This window comes from Lonchura striata, chromosome 5 (genome assembly GCF_050655825.1).
Source record: "Lonchura striata isolate lonStrDom1 chromosome 5, ASM5065582v1, whole genome shotgun sequence".
Lineage (NCBI taxonomy): Eukaryota > Metazoa > Chordata > Aves > Passeriformes > Estrildidae > Lonchura > Lonchura striata.
In genome coordinates, this window is record NC_140707.1 from 45,948,425 (window position 1) to 45,971,410 (window position 22,986).

The window sequence follows — 22,986 nt, forward strand, 5'->3', positions numbered from 1 at the left end:
TTCATTTTGCTATGAGACTTTCCCACAACCATCTTATCTAGTGAGTTATTCTATTGATTAATCTTAAAAAATCATAATTTCTGGAGAAAAAAAATTAAAATACAGGTTGTGCTTATAATTTCAACCAGTTGTCACATACAATCCAGAAATAGAATATTACAAAAGAAGTAAAAACCAAAGACTATCTCTGGTCATGAGGGCTTTCTTAATGGGATAACTAATACTAACCAGTATGACTAAAAGTGGTGTGACTTAGACAAGGTCAGAATTAAAAACTAATGAAATTTTGTCTAATTGTGCTGAAAGAGAATTCTTACTTAAGCACCCTAGGTAATGTAAGTGCCACACTAACCCATGGCAATGTCTATCTGGTTGTGCACGTTCACTATTGCCCATCAGGGAGATTTCATTTCCTTCACAGGAGGCCATTCCAGTCAGAGTTACCATCCTCACCTCCATTTCAGACAGCTTTCTTCTACTTGCTGTATAGATTGCTGATTAGCATGGCAGCCTACAGTGATTTCAGAGTCATGCTCACTTAGATCTATGCCAAATTACCTCTGAACATGCTTTCGTAACATAGACTGAAAATAAAGACTGAGCTCAGAGAAGCATGAGCTAGCACCTTGGTGAAACTATGGATTAAAACCAATTTCATTGTGAAGAAATCATCAGTGATAAAAGGAAGTTTCAAATGTGAACAGGGAGAACGAAGTCAGCTGCAGAATGAAATACACAGATTGAAAATGGATGGTGAAAATTGCCAATGTATATCAGAATTTACAGGCGGCAAGGGTTTTTTTCAGCCTCGATTAGAACTTCAGTCTATCTTCAGCACTGTGACAACATTACTACTATGCAAAATTAGCTCAGAAAAGACAAAATACTACTGTTAGGTAATGGAAGAAACTGATTTATGAGATGTGAATAAAAAAATATAATCCTATAATTTTGCTAAGTGATCACCTACATATTGTAGGTGGATACAGGCACAGAGGAAGGAAAGGAATTATTTCAAGAATCACAACAGACCATAACTGCCTAAAGAAGTAATAGCTTACCTTGAGAAAAAGATAATTTTAGATGTATATTAGAAAATATTTTCTGATCCATTAGACTCTAATACAATCTTCTGAGGAAAATGCTGAAATCCTGGTTAGGAAATTTAGCAATTATATGGAAAAGAGTAACAGGCATATGCTAAGAAGAACAGTAGAGAACCTGCAAGAAATTGAAAACAGTTCTATCAGGTCATCTAATTCACCTTAATTTCTATGAAAATTAATGTTTGCTCTTTTACCTTGGTTTAAATTTTGCTCATCCAGTCATGAAACCTTTTAAATCTCTGGACTCTAAAAATGTCTTTCATTCAGGCAGCAGTGCCTCAAAGCTATTCACGCTAATTAGCCAAGGTCATTTAAATACATTTTTCATGAAGCACCTTAAACTCAGTGTGCCATTTTATATATTTATCAAATTGCTAATCAATATGCTATACCACAGTTACCACTGGGCCTCGAGTTACACAGAATGCTGCACGAATTTAAATTGTGCAAGATGCTTTCTGCATAAATGAAATTAAAGTGTATGCATTGATCATTATTCACAGCAGAAAAGAAATGGCCTAAATATATTCACATCAGAAACCTGTATTTTAAGTAAATCTTAACTGTATTGTTGGCTTCTTTTTTCATATGTTTTTTAACAAGCCTTGTATTACACTAGCTTCGATTTCACTTTCTTTCTCCAGCATATTACCTCCACTGTATTGGTAAAGTAATTTATTCCATCCTCTGTGGAGACCCTGGATCTCATTTGCCAGCATATTTATCTTTCCTGCCACTGCACTGTCATTCATCTGCAATCTCCACAGAATACCAGACCTGTGCAGAATTTCAATTAGGATTGATTCAACTAAATCCAGGCCACAGAATTGAGGCTGACAGGGTGACCCCCTGAGAATTTAATATGTTGAATTCTAAAAAAAAAAAAACAAAACAGAAATACTGCAAAACAGAAAATAGCTCAAGTTTAACACCCTAATTCATTAACTCCTCTATACACTCAGTTCAATCTGTCTCACAATAGGTTTTTACAGACTATTGTTTACAGTAGTTTCGACTACCACAGGAAAGACATAAAAATCTCTACTCTTCCTCTGAGGTCTAATCAACTTAAACTCAGACAGCTTGTAATGAACAGGGGAATTATTTCCACAGAGGCTGAGCTACCTTAAGCTTTCTATTCTGAATATATATATATTAAAAAATCAGTACAGTATAGGTATACAGGTGAAATAGCTTTTATTGGATCCTTGACTTCACAGACCTTCAGTACGTTTCAGTGTAACCATTGACAGGCTTCATCTGCTTGTCAGTTAAATGTCCTAAAAGAATTTAGTAAATAATATGTGGTTACTAGAACAGCCTTGTAGGTTTCAAGGCAACTAAGCTCGAGAAGAACAGGAATCTGAGAGTTCTTTTTCATTGTAGTATGTAAGTATCCACTATTTGAGTTTTAACTTTACCTTATTTGTGCACAACTTGAGACTTACTTTGATTCTACACCAGAAGCAGGTGTGCGCACATACTCAGTTTTACACAAAGTATTACAATAGAATAGAGAAATTATAACAATTCCACATTTAATTAGATTTTTTGTTGTTATTAAAGAATTATATTGACTACATTTTCCTTAAATATCAGTGTATGATATTATAAAGTTAGAATTATAGAATCAGAATATCCTGGGTAAGAAAGGACCTACAAGGATCATTGATTCCAGTTTCTGGCCCTGCACAAGACCACCTCAGGAGTCATACCATGTGCCCGAGAGCATTTACCAAAAAATATAAATTTCTACCTCACTTAATGTGAAAGGTAATATAAGGACTCACATATTAAACACTTACCAAACATTAAATCAAACAAAAGAATATAAATGGAGTTGGGAAATATTGGCATACACACATATTAATGTTGAATAGAACATGCATCTGCTGGAACTGGATGAAATAATTAAAAGAAGCATTGATTTGTTTATACATAGGATGCAAGATCAATGAGTCTAGCATAAGCAAAGAAATTAAGACATTAATTGATATTTGGGGGGATGTCATATTATTTTAACTTGACTTAACTTTAACTTAACTATAAAATATTTCATATATGACAAATATTTTGGAATCTTTCATCTGAATCTTAATATTTCACCTGAGTGTTAATTTGTCACAGTGAGAAATTTCTCAGTGTACTAGGATTATTCTTAAGAAGAGGCACAAATATCACCAATTTAAAATTAATATCTATACAATGTCCAGAAAGAATCCCCCATGGTCACAAGATCCATGTGTCACTTCAGTAAAGAAGAAACTGCATTAATACATACTTTATTGCATTGAAATATCTGTGCCATTGGTCTGTAAGCATAGTGCACAGTAGTGGAGGTACAAAAAAAATTGTGCTCCCAATATATTCTTCAATAATTAGTGCTTTCCAAGGCTATTCTGAGGTACCAGAATTATGACTGTAATAAATTAGAATTTTTCTCCAGTACTACATAGAAGTGCTACAATAAACACATAAACACAAAGCATAAATATTTTACATTATCCTTTCTTTGGGGAGTGGATGGAGAAACACAGATGTGTTGCTGTACTTCTTACAGCTGTCATGTGGATACAAGGGAGAATTTTAAAGTATGAGAACATAATGAGATTCAAATTAAATTGGAGAGGATACAGGGGAATTTTACAATCTTCCTTCATTTGTCTAGATTTGATCCATTTCTTCACTGATCATAAACCAGATTTTCCATACACTGGACATTTTTATGACTAAGTCCTTTATTCTTAAGTTCATAACCTGAAACTAAGATCCAGTTGTCCTGTTGAGGGTTTTTTTTTCAGTACTTGGAAGGCTTTCTATGTGTTATAGTTAAAAAAAATAAGCAAAAATGTTAACAGAAACTACTGCTGGTGGAAATTTTGGCAGCTGATTTACAACATCATGTTTCTTGCTTTATTACATAACACCAAATATGTGAAGATCAAGCCTTTATTTTCCCACTTATGATCAACTTATAGTTAACCTGACCCAAAGCCCCATTACTGAAAGTCACCCTAGGCAGTGTCTCATAAACTGTCTAATCATTTGACTTACCTACATTTCATTTCACCCATTCTTTTTCTATTATACTTCCTAAAACCTTCAAAAGTTTTAAGAATCAATCACCACAGATTTTTCTACAAATACTGTACAAAAAGAACTCCATACATCTGTCTTCACTATGTTGCCCACTATTTTCTTTTCTTTCTGATGGTGAGGTATTTTGCTCTTTCAATTTATTTTTACAATCTTTCTTATTGCACTTTATTGCTTGAAACTGTTTTTTGTGACTTATCTGGTCTGACTGGTCTATTATTCTTATTCTATCACCTTAAATTCAGATCTTTCCCATTCTTGTGTAATTTCTGTTTGTTTTCCAATTCCCTAAAGTGATCTGTTAAAGCAACATAGACCTTTTGCTGCATTTTTTATCTATATTTCTCACTAGGAAATTTTGCTGTTATGCTTTTAATAAGGTTCTTTACTTTGACTGACACTTCAACTATACTATTTCACCCTTAGAACATATTCCCAAGAGATCTTTTTTCATTTTCAGTGATTTTATTGAGATTTTTGTTTGGGTTTGTTGTCACTTTCATGATGCCACTATATTTAAAATACTCAGAAATTCCACTCCTTCCTTTATAAATCAAACAACCAAAGAGAGAAAAAGTGACCTTTTAACTTTCATCTGTCTAGACATACCTAATTCTGGTTAAGTCTCATTATATTTCTATTACTCTTGTTATTTCAGCCTGTTTCTGATCATATATTTTATTCACAAAAAATGTCACTTATATAAGTCATTTTTAGAGGTTTTTTGCAGTTACTGTTTGTTCAGAATAGAATTTTCAAAGATATGTCGACACTGTTTACTTTTCCAATTTAAACTCGCTTTATTGCTGAATGCTTTTTTTTTTTTTACATTAAATATAATCTTTTCAATATAAAGGAAATCCTTCTCTTATTAATGTCCATAGCAATTTTACATTGGCCTCGGTGGCCCTGGACTGGGTATCTGCCATAAGGAAGTTGTGAGCAGGCAAGGATGAAGTAAAGATAATAACTGAGGCTGTAAAGTTTCTAAGTATTTTGTCTACTAGCAGCTCTGCTCAATCCTCATTGCTCTACTCTTCCTTTAAGTTTTAAATAGGTAGAACAGTAAGTTCACCAAATGTGCTAGAACACCTTCAGAATACACTGTATAACATGGTGTGTTCTTGAAGTCTATGTTAGCACAAACACATTTCCTATTTGAAGCCAGGCTGATAGACATACATGACAAAATTTCTGTCTCATTACTTTTTAATAACTGTGTAACTTAATTTTGTTCTAGAGTTTTACCCAACTATGCAAATACTTAAAAAAAAAAAAAAAAAGGAGGTGCATTATTCTAGGCTATTCCCACTCCTACAGCAAGAATAGTAGAGGGAGAAGAGAGGAGCCAGAAATACTGCAATGATGGACAATTCAGGACATTGGACATCTGTTGATTGGATCTAGGATCATTATTTCTGCCATTTACTGAATGGATTGTTGGGGGTAGTTTTCCTTTGGAGATATTTTCAAAAATGAATAATGCAATTATAGAAATAGCTGTATGATGGCATGGCCCCACCTGTTATTTGTTCCCTATCCAATACTTAAAGCATCAGAGATTTACCATTCTACAGTTTAGTAAGACTTTATTCCTCACAGACTGTGCTCCAAAGTACAGACTATTTCATCTGAGCTCTGGAAACAAGTTTTGCATATTATCATTTAGCAATGCTTCTTCAATGCATCTGGCTATGTGAAAACTCAAAAAAGTCCAAGGTGTCAATTAGACATTATTGAAACATATCAATTATCAGGGCTCCACCACCCTTGTCAATGTATTCACACATTAAGAAAATATGTCCTCCAAAATCATATCCTTATAATCTTAGAGGAGGAGATGCCACCTGAATTAAAAAACTATAAATAGTCGAAGTTCCTCATTAAATCTACATTAATTGCATGGTAATTCATATATCTGCATATCCATGAAACACCCAGATTAGATACATATACTTAAACACTGCATACTTCAGTAACATTATTTTTTTAATTGGAGACTACCTGATAGTAAATACTGTGAGTTTATATAACAAAATAATAAGGAAAAAATAATTTAATTCCATAGTCCACTTTCTAGTCAAATCGTACCTAGCTTGACAGTTAAAGTGTACATCTAATGAAAACAAGCTATTTTGCTGTAGCTAAAGAAACAAAGAATATGTGTGTTTTAAGATTAAAACCTCCGTGAAAAAAATCATATGTGCTTACTAAGTTTTTTCCTTAGTCACATTACTGTAAATTAAGCTCCAACGTGAATTTACAGCACACTAATGACACTACAGTGATTTCCCAAGAGGATATAAGAAATTCAAGTTAACAGTATAATAAAAACAAATTGAATTGAATCTTTTCTCTGGTAAAACACAATTTAGTAGAAGTTGTCTTAGCTAAGGGAAAAAACCACAGAGAAAAGGGAAAAAAATCTAGATTAATCTATTTACATAAATTATTTGAGCTTCTAAAATGTCAATTGAATAATGCGTGTTCATTAATAATGCATTCGATAATTAACTGGGAAAAAATTAACTTATATATTATTCACAAATATTATTCAAATATGTCTAAAACATATCCTGCACAAAAGATATGACTTCAAATCACCAGTGTGGTCTGCAGCACCACATTCATAGTTCTGTGAATACTTGCTGCTGCTGCTCCTTTAGCTTTTTAGGAGCTGACACTGGAGAGTCAGATGGGTTCTAATTAGTGAGGCTCCATTATAATATTAAATTCTGTTAAAAAACCTCAGGGTTTGGCCCTCCATCTTTTAATATTTTGCACTCAGAATGGTGCTATGCTTAATATATTTCAACAGTTCAATATATCTTTCATCTGGTAGCTCAAAGACTGTAATTTTTTTGCATAGCAACAATACCAAAGCAGAAGAAAGTCATTCAATAACTAATAACAGTGCTCACGTATTGCTAAAAACCCCTTGATTTCAAATTCTTTACACTTTTGATAGAGCACACTCATATAATAGAAATTTTGGACAAATATTTTCATGCTTATTATTCCCACCTCATTAAAGGGAGTGTAATTCACATTTTTAAACAAGCTGGTATCTCTTTAATCATTACTTCACAGCAAAAGTAGCTAGAACTTATGGTGTGTCAAGTATATCTCTCCTAAGCATAGATTTTCCTGGCTTATGTTAGCTCTAGCTAATAAATGTCTCTGTTATAGACATGTATGTGCAGACCAATTTTCACTCTGCAGAGATTATTCTTCAAATTATTCTGACTTCAGAATCACAGGGAAACCTTTGAGATTGAAGTGCAAAGTGAGATTTTCCATAGATTGTTCCATACACACACATACTCGGGTAAATACAGTCTTTCACTGTTTTAAGTGAAACTAAACGTTCAAAATAGCTGAAGTCAGCCCCTCTTCTAGCTAAAAGTTATACATATTGGAAACATCTTATGTCAAACTTTGTCAAACATGAATCAATTATGTCATTTATATACATGTAGATATCCTCCAGAGAATGGTAAACTCTTTGCATATAGGGAAATAAAGACTCCATTCAAAAGGATTTTTTAACCTTGGTCCTAGAATGAGCTCTATGCATTCGAGTCTTCCCAAGAAGAAATAATGCTATTATATTCCTTGGGATTACTCACATTTACTCACTTATTTCTAGGCAGTATATTTTAGAAGCCAGGTAAATCATAAGCAGACCTTACTAACGTGTGAATAAGCTAGCACTAATGTTCAGCACAGATCTGACCTGCCTCTTTTGGACCCTTTGGAGGTTGGTGTCAGTGAACTAAATTCCTCTCCTTCTAAATGCCCATGCAGTGAATAATGTTTTAATTTTTCATCTCATTCTCATTTTACGAAACTGTCATGGTAAAGTGCAAAGGAAGAAAAATAACGAGAAAATTAAGCTGATGAAAATTAATTTTTGAATGCTTGCTTGATCAGAGAGAAGAAAAGATATAACCAGCATAATTAATAATCTTATCTTTAAAAACTTTTAATTAAAGTTATGTATGCTCTTCCTGAATATAGGTAATAAATATTAACGAGGCACACAATATTCAGTAACACTATAATACTATATATGGTTTAAACATAACAAATTCTTCAGGATATACATATTTACATCATGTCTGAATTTGTCCCCAGAAATGTAAGATGGTTTTGATGTTCCAAATATTTGTACGAAGAAATACCTAATGAAGGAGTTTGAGAATCCAAAGATGACAACAAACATATTGTAGAAGACTCAAACTTTGATAGGAAATGTAGGGAGTTTTTTGCTTTGACTGATTGGATAGCTTCCACATGGATGAAACACATGTTAAATTATTTACAGATAATTACATCTCTGTGCTGTTGCTAATATATTAAGACACCATTGTCCCACAGGAGAAACTGTGACAGACATTGGCACATCAGCTAATGAATAGCTGTGGGGTAAGGGAAAAAAAGAGCTACCACTAGACCTTGGTATTAGGAGACAGAATGTCTGTAAGTAATCCACACTCAGAGAAAAATGACACTTTCTTTTTCCCCTTCCCTCCTACTAATTACAAATAGAGCAAATGTTCACCATTTGGTAGAACTTGCTTGAAGGTGATTTTTTCTGGAAATAGTCTCAAGGCCCCCTCCTCTCCCTTTTCATTATAGCAAACTATGACCTAAAATACAGCTTAATTACCTTCAATCAAAGACATTTTCAAATACAAAAGACTAGGCAGTGGTTTTGGAGAAAAGATGTATAACTACTGACATGAGGATACAGTTCTCATGCAATTTTTGGAGTTATGGAGGTTGTTGTTTCACATCACAGAGTGAAAAAAGATTAGAGAAACATACTGAAGACATACAGCCAGTATAAGGCCACAGAACTGAACACAAAATCTGCATTTTAAACAGATATTTGAACACTGAAACTAGCTATCAACCATGAAATTTCATTCTTTCTTTAAGTCAATTGAAAGAATAGTACCTGGAATATTTTTACTGAAAAACTACATGGAAATTATTGAAAAGTAAGATTTGCAAGATCTGGTTCCACAACAATTATTTTCTTAAGAAAAAAAAGAATCTTTTACCCTAGAATTATGGTATTGAATATATTCCAAAGGTACCCTTTAAAATAAGTGCCCACTTTCATAGGGTATACTGCAGTAAGGGAGAAAAGCACATCACTGATAATAAATAATCCTCATAAACTCTGTCTAAATCTACATAACTGTGCTAATCCCAAGGATCTATTTGGCTTCAACTTGCCATAAGTGATAGGAATCCATCCATAATTTGTCATTTATCTAACCCAATCATCACAAAAACAGTTCATAAAGATGTCATGTGTTCATCAGACAGATTAAACAGAGCCTCTACCAACAGTAAAGCAAATTAGATGTAAACACATCCTTGAAGTATATGCTTATGTTCTTTCCTGGATAGAACTTGAAGACTTAACATGTTTAAATTTCTGATTTAGGAATTTAACTAATATTTTCTAAAAAAAATCCCAAAATATACCAAAATGCAAATGTGCAATGAGGCCTATAATTTCCCCCTGGGATTTAAAGTAAACTGGTCATCCAGCATCCCTCTATTCCTTTAAATATATGCCTCTAGCAAAGCACATTTTTGTGGTATTGATCTATACTAATGAGAAAGGTGTCACAACTCTGAGTACGGATTCATGAGTTTGGACTACAGTGTATGAGATTATAAAGTTAGAATTATAGAATCAGACTATCTTGGGTAAGAAAGGACCTACAAGGATCATTGATTCCAGCTTCTGGCCCTGCAGAAGAACACCTCAGGAGTCATACCACGTGCCTGAGAGCATTTTCCAAATGCTTCTTGAACTCTGTCAGGCTTAATGACACCACTGCTCTAGTGCCCAATCAGCCTCTGGGGGAATATCCTTTTCCTAATGCCAAACCTAAGCCTCATTTCACACAACTTCAGACCAGCCATCTCTCAGGTTCTGTCACTGGTAACTGTAGGGAAGTATTTGGTGTCTGCCCCTCCACTTCCTCTCCTGAAGAATCTGTACACCACTATGAGCTCTATCCTCAGCCCCCTCTTCTCCAGGCTGAGCAAATCAAGTGCTCTCAGCTGGTCCTTTTATGCTTCCTCTCTAGACCCTTCACCACTTTCATTGCCCACCTTTGAATGCTCTCTAACAGCTTTATATCTTTCCGTTTTTGTAGCACCCAAAACACACAGTGAGGTTGCCCCAGGGCAGAGCAGAGCGGTACCATCGCCTCCCTTGCCTGGCTGGTGATGCTGTGCCTGGTGCCCTCCAGGACAGGGTTGGCCCTCCTGGCTGCCAGGACACTTCTGACCCAGATTCAGTCAACCAGGATCCCCAGGTCCCTTTCCATTGCGCTGCTCTACAGCATCTCATTCCCCAGTCTGTTCGTACATCCAGGATTATTACCCTGTCCCAGGTGCAGAACCCAACATTTTCCCTTGCTGATGGTTGGTGATTGCCCAGACCTCTGGCTTGTCCCGGTCTCTCTGCAGGGCCTCCCTGCTTTCGAGGGAGTCAGCAGCTTCTTCCAATGTAATAGCATAGGCAAATTTGCTTAATATCCCCTCTAGTCCTGCATCCAAGTAATTAATGAAGCTGTTAGAGAGCACTGGCCCCAAGATGGAGCCTTCCAAAACCCCACTAGTGGCAGGTTATCAAGAGATGATCCATGTTCAGCAAAGCTAACCTTCTGCCTTGTCTTCTGACATTTGGGAATTGCCTGCTCCTGTACCCTTAGGAGGCAGTGCTTAAAACACTGACAGGCCCCAGAACCTTCAAAAGCATTTTTCCAGGGGATCTTACTAATTTCCTGAGCAGCTTGAAGTCGTGTGAACCTTGTGAACCAAGTTTGAAGTATTGCTGCCACTCTTCCTCCTGTCACAAGAGATTTTAAATTCAACTGCTTCATGGACACTGCGACCAAGAGCACTGCCACTCGCTTTGCTCATGACATCTTTGCTGTTAACAAGCACCAGATCAAGGAGGGCACCTTCACTAGTCATCTCTCTTAGTACATGTATCATGAAGTTACCATCCAGGTGTTCTAGCAATCTTCTGAGCCTGTTTGTACCAGCTGTGTGGTATTCCCACCTTACACCTAGAAAAAGTCCCCAGTAAGAATAGGGGCAGGTGATTTAGAGGTACCCTTTGTTCCTTGAAGGAGGACACCTTCATCAGTGTCATCATCCTGGCAGGGTTGCCTATAGTAAACTCTCATGATGGTATCCACTGTACCTGTTTGTCCCATAATCTGTATGAAGAGACTCTCAACCATGCCATTACCAACTGCAAGGTGTTAATACAACTTGGTTGTTTTGGTGAAATCCAGGGAATTAGTAAAAGAAGGAAAATATTGCAGCAGAAAGCCATGCAACTTTTAATATTTCAAATGTTGGGCATAAGACATTTCTTACCATAGAAAATCTGGAGACTAGAGATTTTTACCACCCATTCAAAGTCAGACCATATCTTCTTACATTTTTTGCTGTACATGACATGCTGCTTTGAACTGAGTTTTATCATGCTGTTCTTTGTCTGGTACATGTCATGATAAAATGTGACATGACTGTCAGTTTCGTTAAGTCAACAGGAATGAAGAAATATTCACACTGTTTGAATCTTTTTCTGACCTGGTAAATATTGGCATATCCACCTTTGAGTAACACAAAAGAGATATTCATGCTTCATGGGGCACACAAAAAAACATTTGGAAAAAAGCCCTTTAATAAAACTTAACACCAAGTCCTTAAAAACTTAACATTTTTGTCCTTTGTCCAAACTGGAATGAATTATAACCATAATTTTTTCCCCAGCTAGAAATTGTGATGCATGTTAATGGCTAATGACTTCAGTTGAACATAAAGTAGAAAGAAAATATTTGTTCTGAAGAAAAAAACTCTTACCTGTAAATATTTTTGCAAAAGAAGCAGCAACAAATGGAATATTTTCTCATTAAAGAGTCAGATTCATTGCAAGAACGAGTTTGCCCACTAGCTGAAAAGTAATTTCCTGATAGTTTTTACCACAGGATTTTCAAAATTGTCTACAAAATGAATGATCCTCTACTTTAGTAAAACCTCCCAAACAGGACAGAAGTTCAAGTATCTTCTACTCTTCCAAACAGACGGTTTCAATGCTTTGTCTGTGCTGTCAAAAAAAAAAAAAAAAAAAAGAAAGAAAAAGGTGAGATTATAATGTAATACTGTAATTCATGCATTAGCCAGCTTACTGAAAGTCCTCAGGGAAGCCAGGTGCTGCAGTTTTAAATGAGATAAACCAGCAGTGAGAAGAAGTGTTGACACCATCTATATCACAAAGAAGACTACAGACGTGTGACCTTCACCGCAATTTCACATGAGCTGACGGTGACCAGTTTCCTTGGCACATCTCCACCATTTACGGCCTTCTGGCCAAAGGGACCCCACATTGGTCAGACTGAGACAGGACAGAGCTGAAGTGGGGCAGTCTGTGCCCTGGCAGAACCGATCTAAGGCTCACGAGAGCGGGAGAAGTCAAACTGCAGTTGGTACTAATATGAAGAGAGCTGTGCCCAGGCCTTACTTTCCTTACCCCTCTTCTGAGCCTCTCATTTACTCCCTAAAATACAGCTGCTCCCACTGGTTGAAGGTAGTACAGTCCAGGCTTTATTTCACTTTTATGAGTGAGAGAGAAAGACACTTTGATAGTTTTGTTCCTGCAGTTTTTTGCAGACTTTTAGATATCTCAAGCAATGTTTTAAATAGGAATATTTCTGAGACACTGGAAACATCCTGTCTGAAAGTCAATTTTTGGTTTTGAAGAATCTTTCTCCAAAAGTTAGGAGTCAGGGCAGCTGGTTTTATAGCATTTATAGCCTCATGTATGTTCCATTTTCACTGTTCTGAAAGCATGACATAGTATGTACATGCTCTATATCTTTTCTTCTAACGTGTCAGCCTTCTAAAATGGATAAAGTACAAAATCACCCTGGAAATTTCATTACCACAAATACAGAGCAATAGTCAAATGTACCCAGATTTAATAAATGTGAAAAACAGAAGAGGATAGACATGCAGGAACATAATCAGGACTATTTTTGAGTGGGTATTAAAGTCTAGACTGAGATTTACTTGTCAGTGTCACTGATAAAAAGGATAATTATTGACTCCTGAATTTCAAAGATAAAGGATGTTGTAGAATTTTGTTAGTTTTCTTGGAATAAGGTACAATAATATATTAGCCTAGTCTGAAGTTTTTGCTGCTGCGAAATTCTTTCCAGCTATTTCCCTGCATAAAAATATCTAAAATCTACAAACAAAATTCATAGCATGCAATTTGCCATAGTGTGTCTGGAAGTAATCTTTCTTGTGCTTTTGCATTGATTTATCATAAAAATTCTTCTTGACATGCTCATCCACAATATTTGATTATTCTTCCTCTCTGTCAAAGCGACGGTGCATAATCAGGTACAAAATTTACTCCGAACTTTTAAATTTTGGTAGCACAGATACTGCAGGCATGTTCTCTGTGGAAGGATGTCAGGGTCTGCCCTGTGTCACTCACAGTCACCTTCAAATGGGGGCAGTGAGCGGGTGTCTGAGTGGGAGTTTACCCCCCACCCAAAGCCAACCCACCACACTTAGCAACAAGTAATTTCATTGGTGTTGTTTAAAATACAAACACAAAAGTGAGGATTGAAAGCAATGAGAGCAAAGGGGATTCAAATGAACCTCCTACTCAAAGCAAAGTATTTTTGATCACAAAATTTAGATAATATATTTGTATACTTAAAATAAAATTACATGAAAAACAAACTAGTATTTTTCTTCCTTTCTAGAATGATGAAATAGTTCCCTTAAAGATAAAACAAAATTTCAAACAATTGGCTTTGTTTCTCTGACTAAATTACAGAGTCAGAATGCAAATTCATATTTGAATCAACTAATCTCTTAAAATAAGAAACAATAATTAATTATTTTAAAATAGAAAAGTAGTTTTTCTCTTCCCCCACAAAAAAAATGGCTTGTGGGTTAAGAAAAGCATACTCAATAATTTTGTAATTCTTTGAGTAATTATTATGTTATTTATATCTAATTTTTCAAGTTTCAATTAAGCGACATTTAGAAAATATTTTTCTCTTTCTCTCAAATTTCTTTGCTTTTCAACACATTGAATCAGTTATCAAATCACCATCTCAATTCACGTAGAACCATGTTTCCAGAAGTGTAACTATAAAGCAATTAAAAAGCCCTGTAGTTTTTATTATTCTGCAATGCTACTTCTAATTTTAGTTCTTAGAAACAACTATACAATTAGCAGTACCTGTTTCTGCATTTAGAAAGAAGGAGCATCAAGCTCATCTAATCTATAAATTTTCTGAGCTGTGCATGGTCAGATAAGGTCAGTTGCAGTTTTCATGAGGGCCAGGTGGATGTGGCATGGAACCAGCCAAATGCACGTTACTGGACGAACCTGATCTGCTCCCCACTTCTCCCAGGCTGGCTGTATCTGATCCTTCCACTGGTTGGTTTGGTTTATTTTCCTCCAGTCTCTGCAGCACCAGGCCACTACAAAGTAAACACAATGGCCAATAAAACTGGACAGCTGTGGGCAGTGTACAAGGATCATTGCATTGAATAAAGAACAAGGTCTTGGGTTTGGCACCTGTTTGGTCGACAGGTAACACTGACATGGGTATAACTCAAATATTTTATGAGAAATTTCATCCTTGGCAAGTGATTCCAGTTCCACCAGTTTTTTATGTCATTAAAATATACACCTGTGTAAAAAAATCACAAATTAAACTTTTCTAATGCCAATGTTTTGTGGAAAACTATGATCCAGTTCTAGTTCTGCCAGTATAATGACACATTTAAAAATGTGGTTTTTCCTTATAATCTGTAATCCTTAAACATAAACTCTACTACAGATCTTTCCTTATTGTCTTATACTCCAATAGCACGTTATTTCCCTTGAAAAATAAAAGAAGTCCCACACAGAAATCTTGATTGCTTTTTAAAAAATCCCCACAAATTTTTATTATAAAAATTTCTAGAAAATATTAAGTACCAGAGATGAAAAGAAACGAAGATGACAGACAAGAGTCGCTACTCACTGTTTATGTAATGAAAATGCTTTGTTTCCACTCCACAAGCTCAAGACAATTTCCCTACAAATAATATAGTAAATCTTCCATTTTTCTTTCATTATAATCAATAGAAACTATAATCACTTCAAGTAGATGATAAGTGACTCTGTCAAATCACAGTTGTTTTGATCAGTTGTTATTTTAGGAGATTTCTTGATCCCAACCATTTTTTTTTTGCAGGTAATAATCTTTTTTAATTTGCACATCACTGCTTTCATACTTGATGGCTTCTCAGTTAATGCTCACTAAAACAGATAAATCAATTCTGCCATGTCGCTCCAACGGTGGCAGTTTTTCCTTGTCCTACAGATATGAGCATTTTGTCTCAATTCTATGCATTAATTGACCATGGAAGCACTTTCACAGCCCAAACCTAATTTGTACAGCTCAGATAGGTTCAGCTGCTGGGACAGAAACACAAATGTGAGCAGAGTATTTAAACAGAGCACCCCACAATGTCTGAGATGTCATTTCTTCAATATTAATCAAGAAAAATAACTCTAAGTTGGATTCAAACATAAGTGGGGAACTTCAAGGAGACATTTGAAACCAAAAAGAAGACAGTTTCAAAAGAAACATGAAGTATGAAAATTTGTGGGAAAAGATCTTGGAGCACAAACTGGAGGAGTGATGCAGCACTCTCAAAGCCGCCCTGCAGAGCCAGGCTGAGCAGTCTCCCAGCAGCAGGGAGGTGATGTAACAGGGGCAGCATGCCAGGCAGGTGTGCCCGTGGAGGGGCCTTTGGTAGGGAACAGAGAGCAGGAGCTGGAGCACTCACCCCTCCCAGCCAGCCAGGGAAGAAGGCATGTGCTCGATAGGGTGGGGATGCTGCTTGCCCATTCTGCCAATGATGGAGCGAAGCAGGGGGTGCTTAGAACATTTTGGTGTTAGTTTTCAAGGTTGCTTAGAAATCTGCAGTGTTTTTTAATAGCTTGCAAGTATCTTGTATCTTCATTCATCTGCTGTATTGCTGATGCAGAGCCTGAATATGTAGTTCACTGGTTGCTGGTTAATTGCTTGTCAGTGATGAATCAATAAACTGCTTTGATCATGACTGCATGAACTGAGCAATGTTTTCCTGCAACAGCTGGTATCTTCCTGTCTGTTCTGAGCAAACAAGGAAGTGTGGAAGGTAACTCTTATTAAGCAGAATACTGATATTTAAAATTGGAGGCAGCCTTCCATTCATTATGAAGATCTCATGAATTATCCTTTTAAAAGAATACTGAAATACTACAAAGTGTCTCTTTAACAGACTTACTAAAGCACAGAAATATAAGGAACTAATTAGATTTGTAATTTTATCACCAATTGTAAAATATATTAATCCCATGAACTCCTATTCTGTGAATGAACCTCAAAACCAATAATTTACAATAAATCTACATAATCAGTGTGATATATTGCAAGTCAAGAGTGTTTGTGCCTTGAGATTTTTTTTGACCAATCAGTGTTCAAACCCACAGTTCCACATTCACAGTCTATTACGGGAACTTCATCAGTCTTCCTTCTGAGTGATGAAATGACCAGTTACTACTGCCCTCCTAACACAAGCAGCCATGGATGATGTGGACTGTGCATAAACATGCTGGGTGTAGTTCAAAATCTTACTGTGCATAAAAATTATTTTTTCTTTTTTAATTTGACAGGTTAAAAACAATTAATGTTTTAGCTAGACTAGAAACTTCTTTATCATTTTCCAATATAAAATGTTTTCTTAGTTTCAATATTAAATGTAAATAAATAATAAGCTCAAAAAGCCTGACATGGAAAGCATTATCTCATTTTTTCTTAGTTGAGGATGTACTCTAAATCATATATGTTATGTTTGAGACCTGAATTAAAATCAATTCTCTGTCTAATTTAGAGACTATGATTCTGCCAGAGGGATTTTACTGAGATATTCCCCATAAAAAGTAGTTCAATGTAATTGTTTAAACATTCACTGGACAAGAGAGAAAATTATGATTCAGACACAGCACTATGGGTATTAGCAAGTTCACCTCAGGGATGGGACCTGAAGTTGGACCACATCTTGGTCATGATTCTTCATTATTTATACCCAGATCACTAGATAACTATATCATTCATGGATATCACCCACAATAATGTACTGAAAATATAGCTGCAAAATATTGCCTCTATACAGTTTAAAGAGCCTCCATTGTGATGTTTTAATACAACATTTGTCTACCTCTATAGGTTCCCCATGAATAACTGACACGTCATTTGAAAGTATTGATTCAATAATATTATACTATGTAGATATTATATTTATTTTATAAACATACATTTTAGATAGTTCTTTGCAAATCGCAATGATAGGCAAGTCCTCATGCTTCGGTCTGTCACAATATTTAAAATTTTAACAGAATTTAAAACTAATTCAAGAAGCTTAATTGCAAAGGCAATGGGTTCAGGACTATCATTTCAGTCCCTCAGCTCTGCTGTGTTATTATATTGTTCCTGTACAAAAAAGTAAAATTAATGAAAGCTCTTAAGTTCATGGGATATTGACCTCCCTTTATAAATCTACCATGAGCAGAAAAGATTAATAAAATGAAGATATTGAAATGCCTAAGAAAATTCTCCTCTATGCATCCTCAGTTACACACTTGTTTAGCCAAATCTGCCACCATGTAAAGTCAGCAGATTCCAAGTGTACTATAGGAATTACTCATAATATGAAAAAATTTTGCCTAGCTGTACATTTTTGGGAGACTAGCATACAGAGCATGAGGGAAAATGAACCAACATATGAGAGGTCTAAAATGTGAAATGAAAAAATTATGCTGGTCCAGTCATATATGCAGTAAAATGAGATTTTTGAGTGTGACCAACTCCAAAACTATCCCACAAAATATTATAAAGTATTGAAGAACAATAAAGAATCAGCTATTCAAGGTCACAAAGGACATTCCCCCTGCCTAATATTTCCTAATGGCCAGATATTGCACTGATACAATCCTGGAATAAGACATTAATTAATATACCTTAAGACACACAAACAAAAAAAAATTATTTCTTAAATTATGAGCATGTGGAAATTGAAGGATGAAATAGAAAATTATTCAGATTCATGGTAGATATAATTCTACACTAAAGGCCATGTCAAGGTCAAAAGCCTCCTTAAACAGTACTGAAATTATACCTTTACAGGTGGGAATGGAGGGACTCTATCCTGATGAAGTAATTCCAGGATTTGGAGCTTGTGGTGAGCAACTAAGTCTGACATTAAACTGTGAGATCACAACTGAGATATTAACACAGGTTACCAGTAAATGAATAAGAAACTAGTTAGTAGCCAAATAGATGAGACTTTACTCCTTCATATGAAGCAGGTGAGATAGATACTGGACTATTGTATTCTGTCATTATTTTAAAAATATTGAAAAATAAGGAAATATTCAGAGAAAATTGAACAGTGTATGTGAGGACTTCACAGACTTTACATCAAAATACAGTTTGTTCTCTCATCATACAAAACGTTTCTTAGTGTAATAAATAGACACAAAAATGTTTCATCTCAGAAAGACAAGATCAGATCAATTCAAGTTAGAAGCGAGCAATGGTATTTCAATGGTAAACAGAGTTCACCAATATTATAATTAAAAACGGAAGATTTTCCATTTGTCAGGAGTTAAAACAACTGGTTTGTATCCTAAATTTCATAAATGAAAATCTTGATCTTTTATTTTAAAAATATTTTCTACTTTGTTTTCCTTTTTCCTTATTTCACTGTTCAATATTTTCTAAACATTCATGTCAATTAATGACCATTATCAAAACCGAACTGTTTAATTTATTAGAAACTAAATAGATATATTAATTTTCTAAGATACTGGTCCATTTCCTATGCAAATCTCTACCTATCACTTACATAACTTTATACAAATGTGTTTTTTACACCTGGGCTTAATGTTGGAGAAATTAATGTGAATATATGTCTTGACTTCAGCCATGATACAGATATTTTTGTGTGGAATAGATAGGCCATAAATTTTTGCAAATATAAAATACAAGCGATCTCTATATCCAACACTCAACAGGCTTCATTTCATAATACTCTCAAATGCTCATGAAACTTGGGGACTCCACATCCCATGGTATCATAAATAACTTCTACTTCCTGCCTTCAAAATAATAACATGTTGTAAGTTTAAGATCTTGACCACTTGATAACCATATCCCCAACCTCATCATTTTGTATTTCTGCACGCATTTACTCAGATATAAGGAAGCTACATTTTGAAATTTGTTTATCCATGCTAGAGACCTTAGGATTGACTTATGAAGGAGGTTTTTTAGCTTTATTAATTGCTCTTTGGAAGAAGCAGGGACATAAAATAGAGAGTGATTGCTGTTATAACAGGAAGAGATGATCTGTTCTTAGTCACAAAAGTTGGCAGGATAACAGAGAAAACTCCTGAAGAAAAATCAATCTAGCAAGACTTCTCTACATTTGCTCACCACAGCACTTACGCCAAAAGCCAAATTTAAATACACTTATAAAAGGTGCATTAATTAAATTTTTTTAATCAAGTTTGTAAGTATAAGTTGAAGAAGCTAAGCAGGAAGGAACTTAATAGGATGGTGCCATTACACAGTCATCATGCCTCCTCAGCAAAAGGATTGAATGATTTCTTTTGTTGGGGCCAAACTTATGGTAAAAGTACTTTCTTTAGTAACTGTCCACTGGTGGATATTCATGGAGCCTCTGTTTATTAGTCTGTGTTCACACCTACAAGGTCTCTGCTGTCAACCCTAACCTTTACACCCCAACACAGAAATAATTCACTCTTAGGAGTGCAGCCACTTGTTATGTCTGCTAGCACCAAAACTACAAACAATAATTTTTCCACACTATTATGCAAAGGTAAATAGAACTAAAACTAGATGACAGCCACCTGGTCATTAAACAGTTATTGTTACAGCTAAGCAAGGTAAACCTAAACTCTGAGAGAAAACACACCAGAGAAAACAAGTCTGACAGCCACAGGTATGCTGGTGCCAGCGCTGTTCACTGACTATCCCTCTGATAGAAGGGATCTGGGTTCTGTCATACACAACCACACACTTAACACTCTGATATATGTGCTCATAACAGAGCTTATCTTAATGGAAAAAAAAATACACTCTGCTATTCTTCATTAAAAGAATATTCTTTATATATATAATGCTAAATGCATTCTAGCAATTTATCTAAAGCCATGATTTGGGGTTATTAAAAAGTAGCACAGGAAGTAAAAGTTTCTGAGTTCAAAACCCCTTATTTGATTTAAGGATCATACCAACATTTTAATTAAACAGTTCTGAAGCTGCTAATACTATCTCATTAAAATGGTCCCAAAGAATTTAAATATACCTATTAAAGAGTGCACTCATATTAATTAAATATGAAGATCCAGTTGGTAAGTACATGTTTAAAAAACTAAGCAGAAAGAAACTGAACAGCATGGTGCTGGTAAGAGTCACCACACCTCCTCAGCAAAAGGATAAAATAAATTATTTTGTTGGACTACAGGGACCCTTCTAATATTTTTCCTGTAGGAAATGGGTTTGTAACAAAATAATTTGTTACAAAGTGTAAGATCATTCCGAGCATCCTGTGTATGTGAATTTCAATAAAGCCCCAATTCTTTCCAGGTTAAAAACTAGGTCTTCACCATGGTCCACGCTCCTTCATCAGGTCTCATAACTGAAAGCTAAGACCTGATCTTCCAAAACTATTGGGAACCACTATCTTCACTGTTTAAGGGGATATTGTCCATGAGTTGAAATAAACTTATCTGATAGATTGTTCAGAGGTCTTCTACTTATTGGCAAATGTTAATAGGCAGTGAAGGCAAAACACCTGACTAGTCCTAGGCTAATTTTGCTTCACCATGGAAAATCCAACTTTTATCTGGATTCTAAAAACACTGGCAACTGTTTCTCACAACATGAGTTCCCACCAGCACAACATCCCTATATGTTTCATGCAGATTGAGGCTAAAAGGTAGAAAAGAGTTTTAGCTATTTCTGCTTCCCTGAAGTAGCATCAGATATTCTACTCTGTAGATAATAAGAAAGGGATTTGGGATTTTGACTTTCAGCTTAAATTTAGACAGGTTAAACCCTCTGTTCTTGTACAGACACTATATACAATGTGGAAAAGCCTCAGAATAAGCCAGAAAAAAAAATCTGCAAATGTTTTACTATCTCCTGGGAGATAGTATAATCTCTCTGCTCTAAAAATTTATGAAGCAAGTTTGCAAGAATATTTGGGATGTACAAGCAATCCTTTGAGTCCTGCTTAAGTAAAGATGTGGATAGAATGTCCTACAACTAACACGGCTTTTCCATTACTAAGTTTTTTTCAAGTGATGACAAGAGAAACTTGCAGAATGAGAATTTCAATAACCTCCTCCATATGTCTGAACAGCAAAGAACTAGAACCATAAGGAAATTAAAATTCATAGTGTTTCCTGTCTTTACTTCAATATTTGCAACCAGGAAAAGGCATTACAAAACAGGGTACAAAACTTTTCCTACATGCTGTTCTTGACATTTGCAAAGTTTACATGAATCTGCGCAGGACGAGCCAAAAGCCTGCAGTTAGGAAAGTTCAAGGCAGATGCTACATCAAGTATGGCAGCCATGTATTGCCACACTGAGCCTTTTTGCAGAGGTCTATGTAGGAACAGCCTGGTTAAGGGCAAATGATGGAATGAACATGGATCTACAAGAAGCCATACTAATAAAGTAGTTGTGAAGGCTGGGACTATAAACCAGGATGGCATACATTCTGTTATGTAAGTGGAAAAATAATTGATTTCTGTTGTTTTGCTCTGGGGAGGTTTTTCCCTCCCCAGACACCCCTGTAGCTGTGACCATGTTAGTTTGACCCTTCCTTTCCTGACTCAATTGGCTTGGAACCAAGTAGCCCCTCCTGTAAAGAGCCTAGATAAGGCTCTGTCCCGTCCTGGTTCTTTCTCTTTCCCTCTTCCTCCCATGGAATAAACATCTTGGACCACATCGGGGGTTGGAGCCTCTTTTGGAATCTTTGCCTTGCTCCCAAGGCCTTGCAGATCTGGGCTAGCCTGGTAACTTCGGGGGTCTGCGGGCTGTAGGTGTGTCAGATTTCCTGATAGAAAAAATACTTAGCTGTAGCCAAAAAAAGAATTAATTTTAGCTAGTCAAGGCAGGGGCTTCCCACTTTTCTTTAAAATTTAAACTAAAAAGAGGAACAACTAGTCTGCTTTTAGCAATCAATGACAGAATACTGCATAGCTACCCTCACCTTTTTTGAGACAGTCTGGGCATGTTCAGAAGAGTTGCCTGGTTTATAGAATATCAGTAAAATCCTATCACATATAAGCTTGAATCACATTTGAAAAATACACTGAATATTATACTCAAGTTAATACTCTCTACATTCTAATTTAAAAGGTTGTATTTTAGAAATTAGCCTCTGATTCAACTGGTCTAAGTCATACATAAACCCACATGTATGCATTCACAACAAAGCTATAACTTCAGGCAAAAAAAATACATGCAGCTCTTCATCATAAAGATACCTGCATATACAATATTAAATCATCCTTGTACTTTACCCAAAGTCATGACTTAAAGTTGTTTATTTTTTAAAAAAGTAAACATCATTGCTG

General features: G+C 35.5%; 1 protein-coding gene and 1 long non-coding RNA gene across 38 annotated transcripts in view; one reads left to right on the forward strand and one right to left on the reverse strand.

Moving 5' to 3' along the window:
• Nucleotides 1–22,986, reverse strand: part of LOC116183733 (uncharacterized) — a 189,577-nt gene that overhangs the window by 74,047 nt on the left and 92,544 nt on the right. For 33 of the 37 annotated variants that reach the window (XR_014955629.1, XR_014955635.1, XR_014955632.1 and 30 more), the window contains 3 exons: nucleotides 14,662–14,756; nucleotides 12,114–12,357; nucleotides 1,062–1,221 (listed from right to left, as the gene is read on the reverse strand). The exons of 1 other annotated variant lie outside the window; for it this stretch is intronic. The gene's annotated coding sequence lies outside the window, so the exon portion shown is untranslated. Of the gene's footprint in view, nucleotides 1–1,061; nucleotides 1,222–12,113; nucleotides 12,358–14,511; nucleotides 14,757–22,986 lie in introns of all 37 variants that reach the window. 3 more of the 37 variants (XR_014955631.1, XR_014955639.1, XR_014955630.1) reach the window with 1 other exon arrangement.
• Nucleotides 1–22,986, forward strand: part of LOC110475291 (uncharacterized) — a 90,097-nt gene that overhangs the window by 56,906 nt on the left and 10,205 nt on the right. The gene's annotated exons all lie outside the window — the stretch shown is intronic.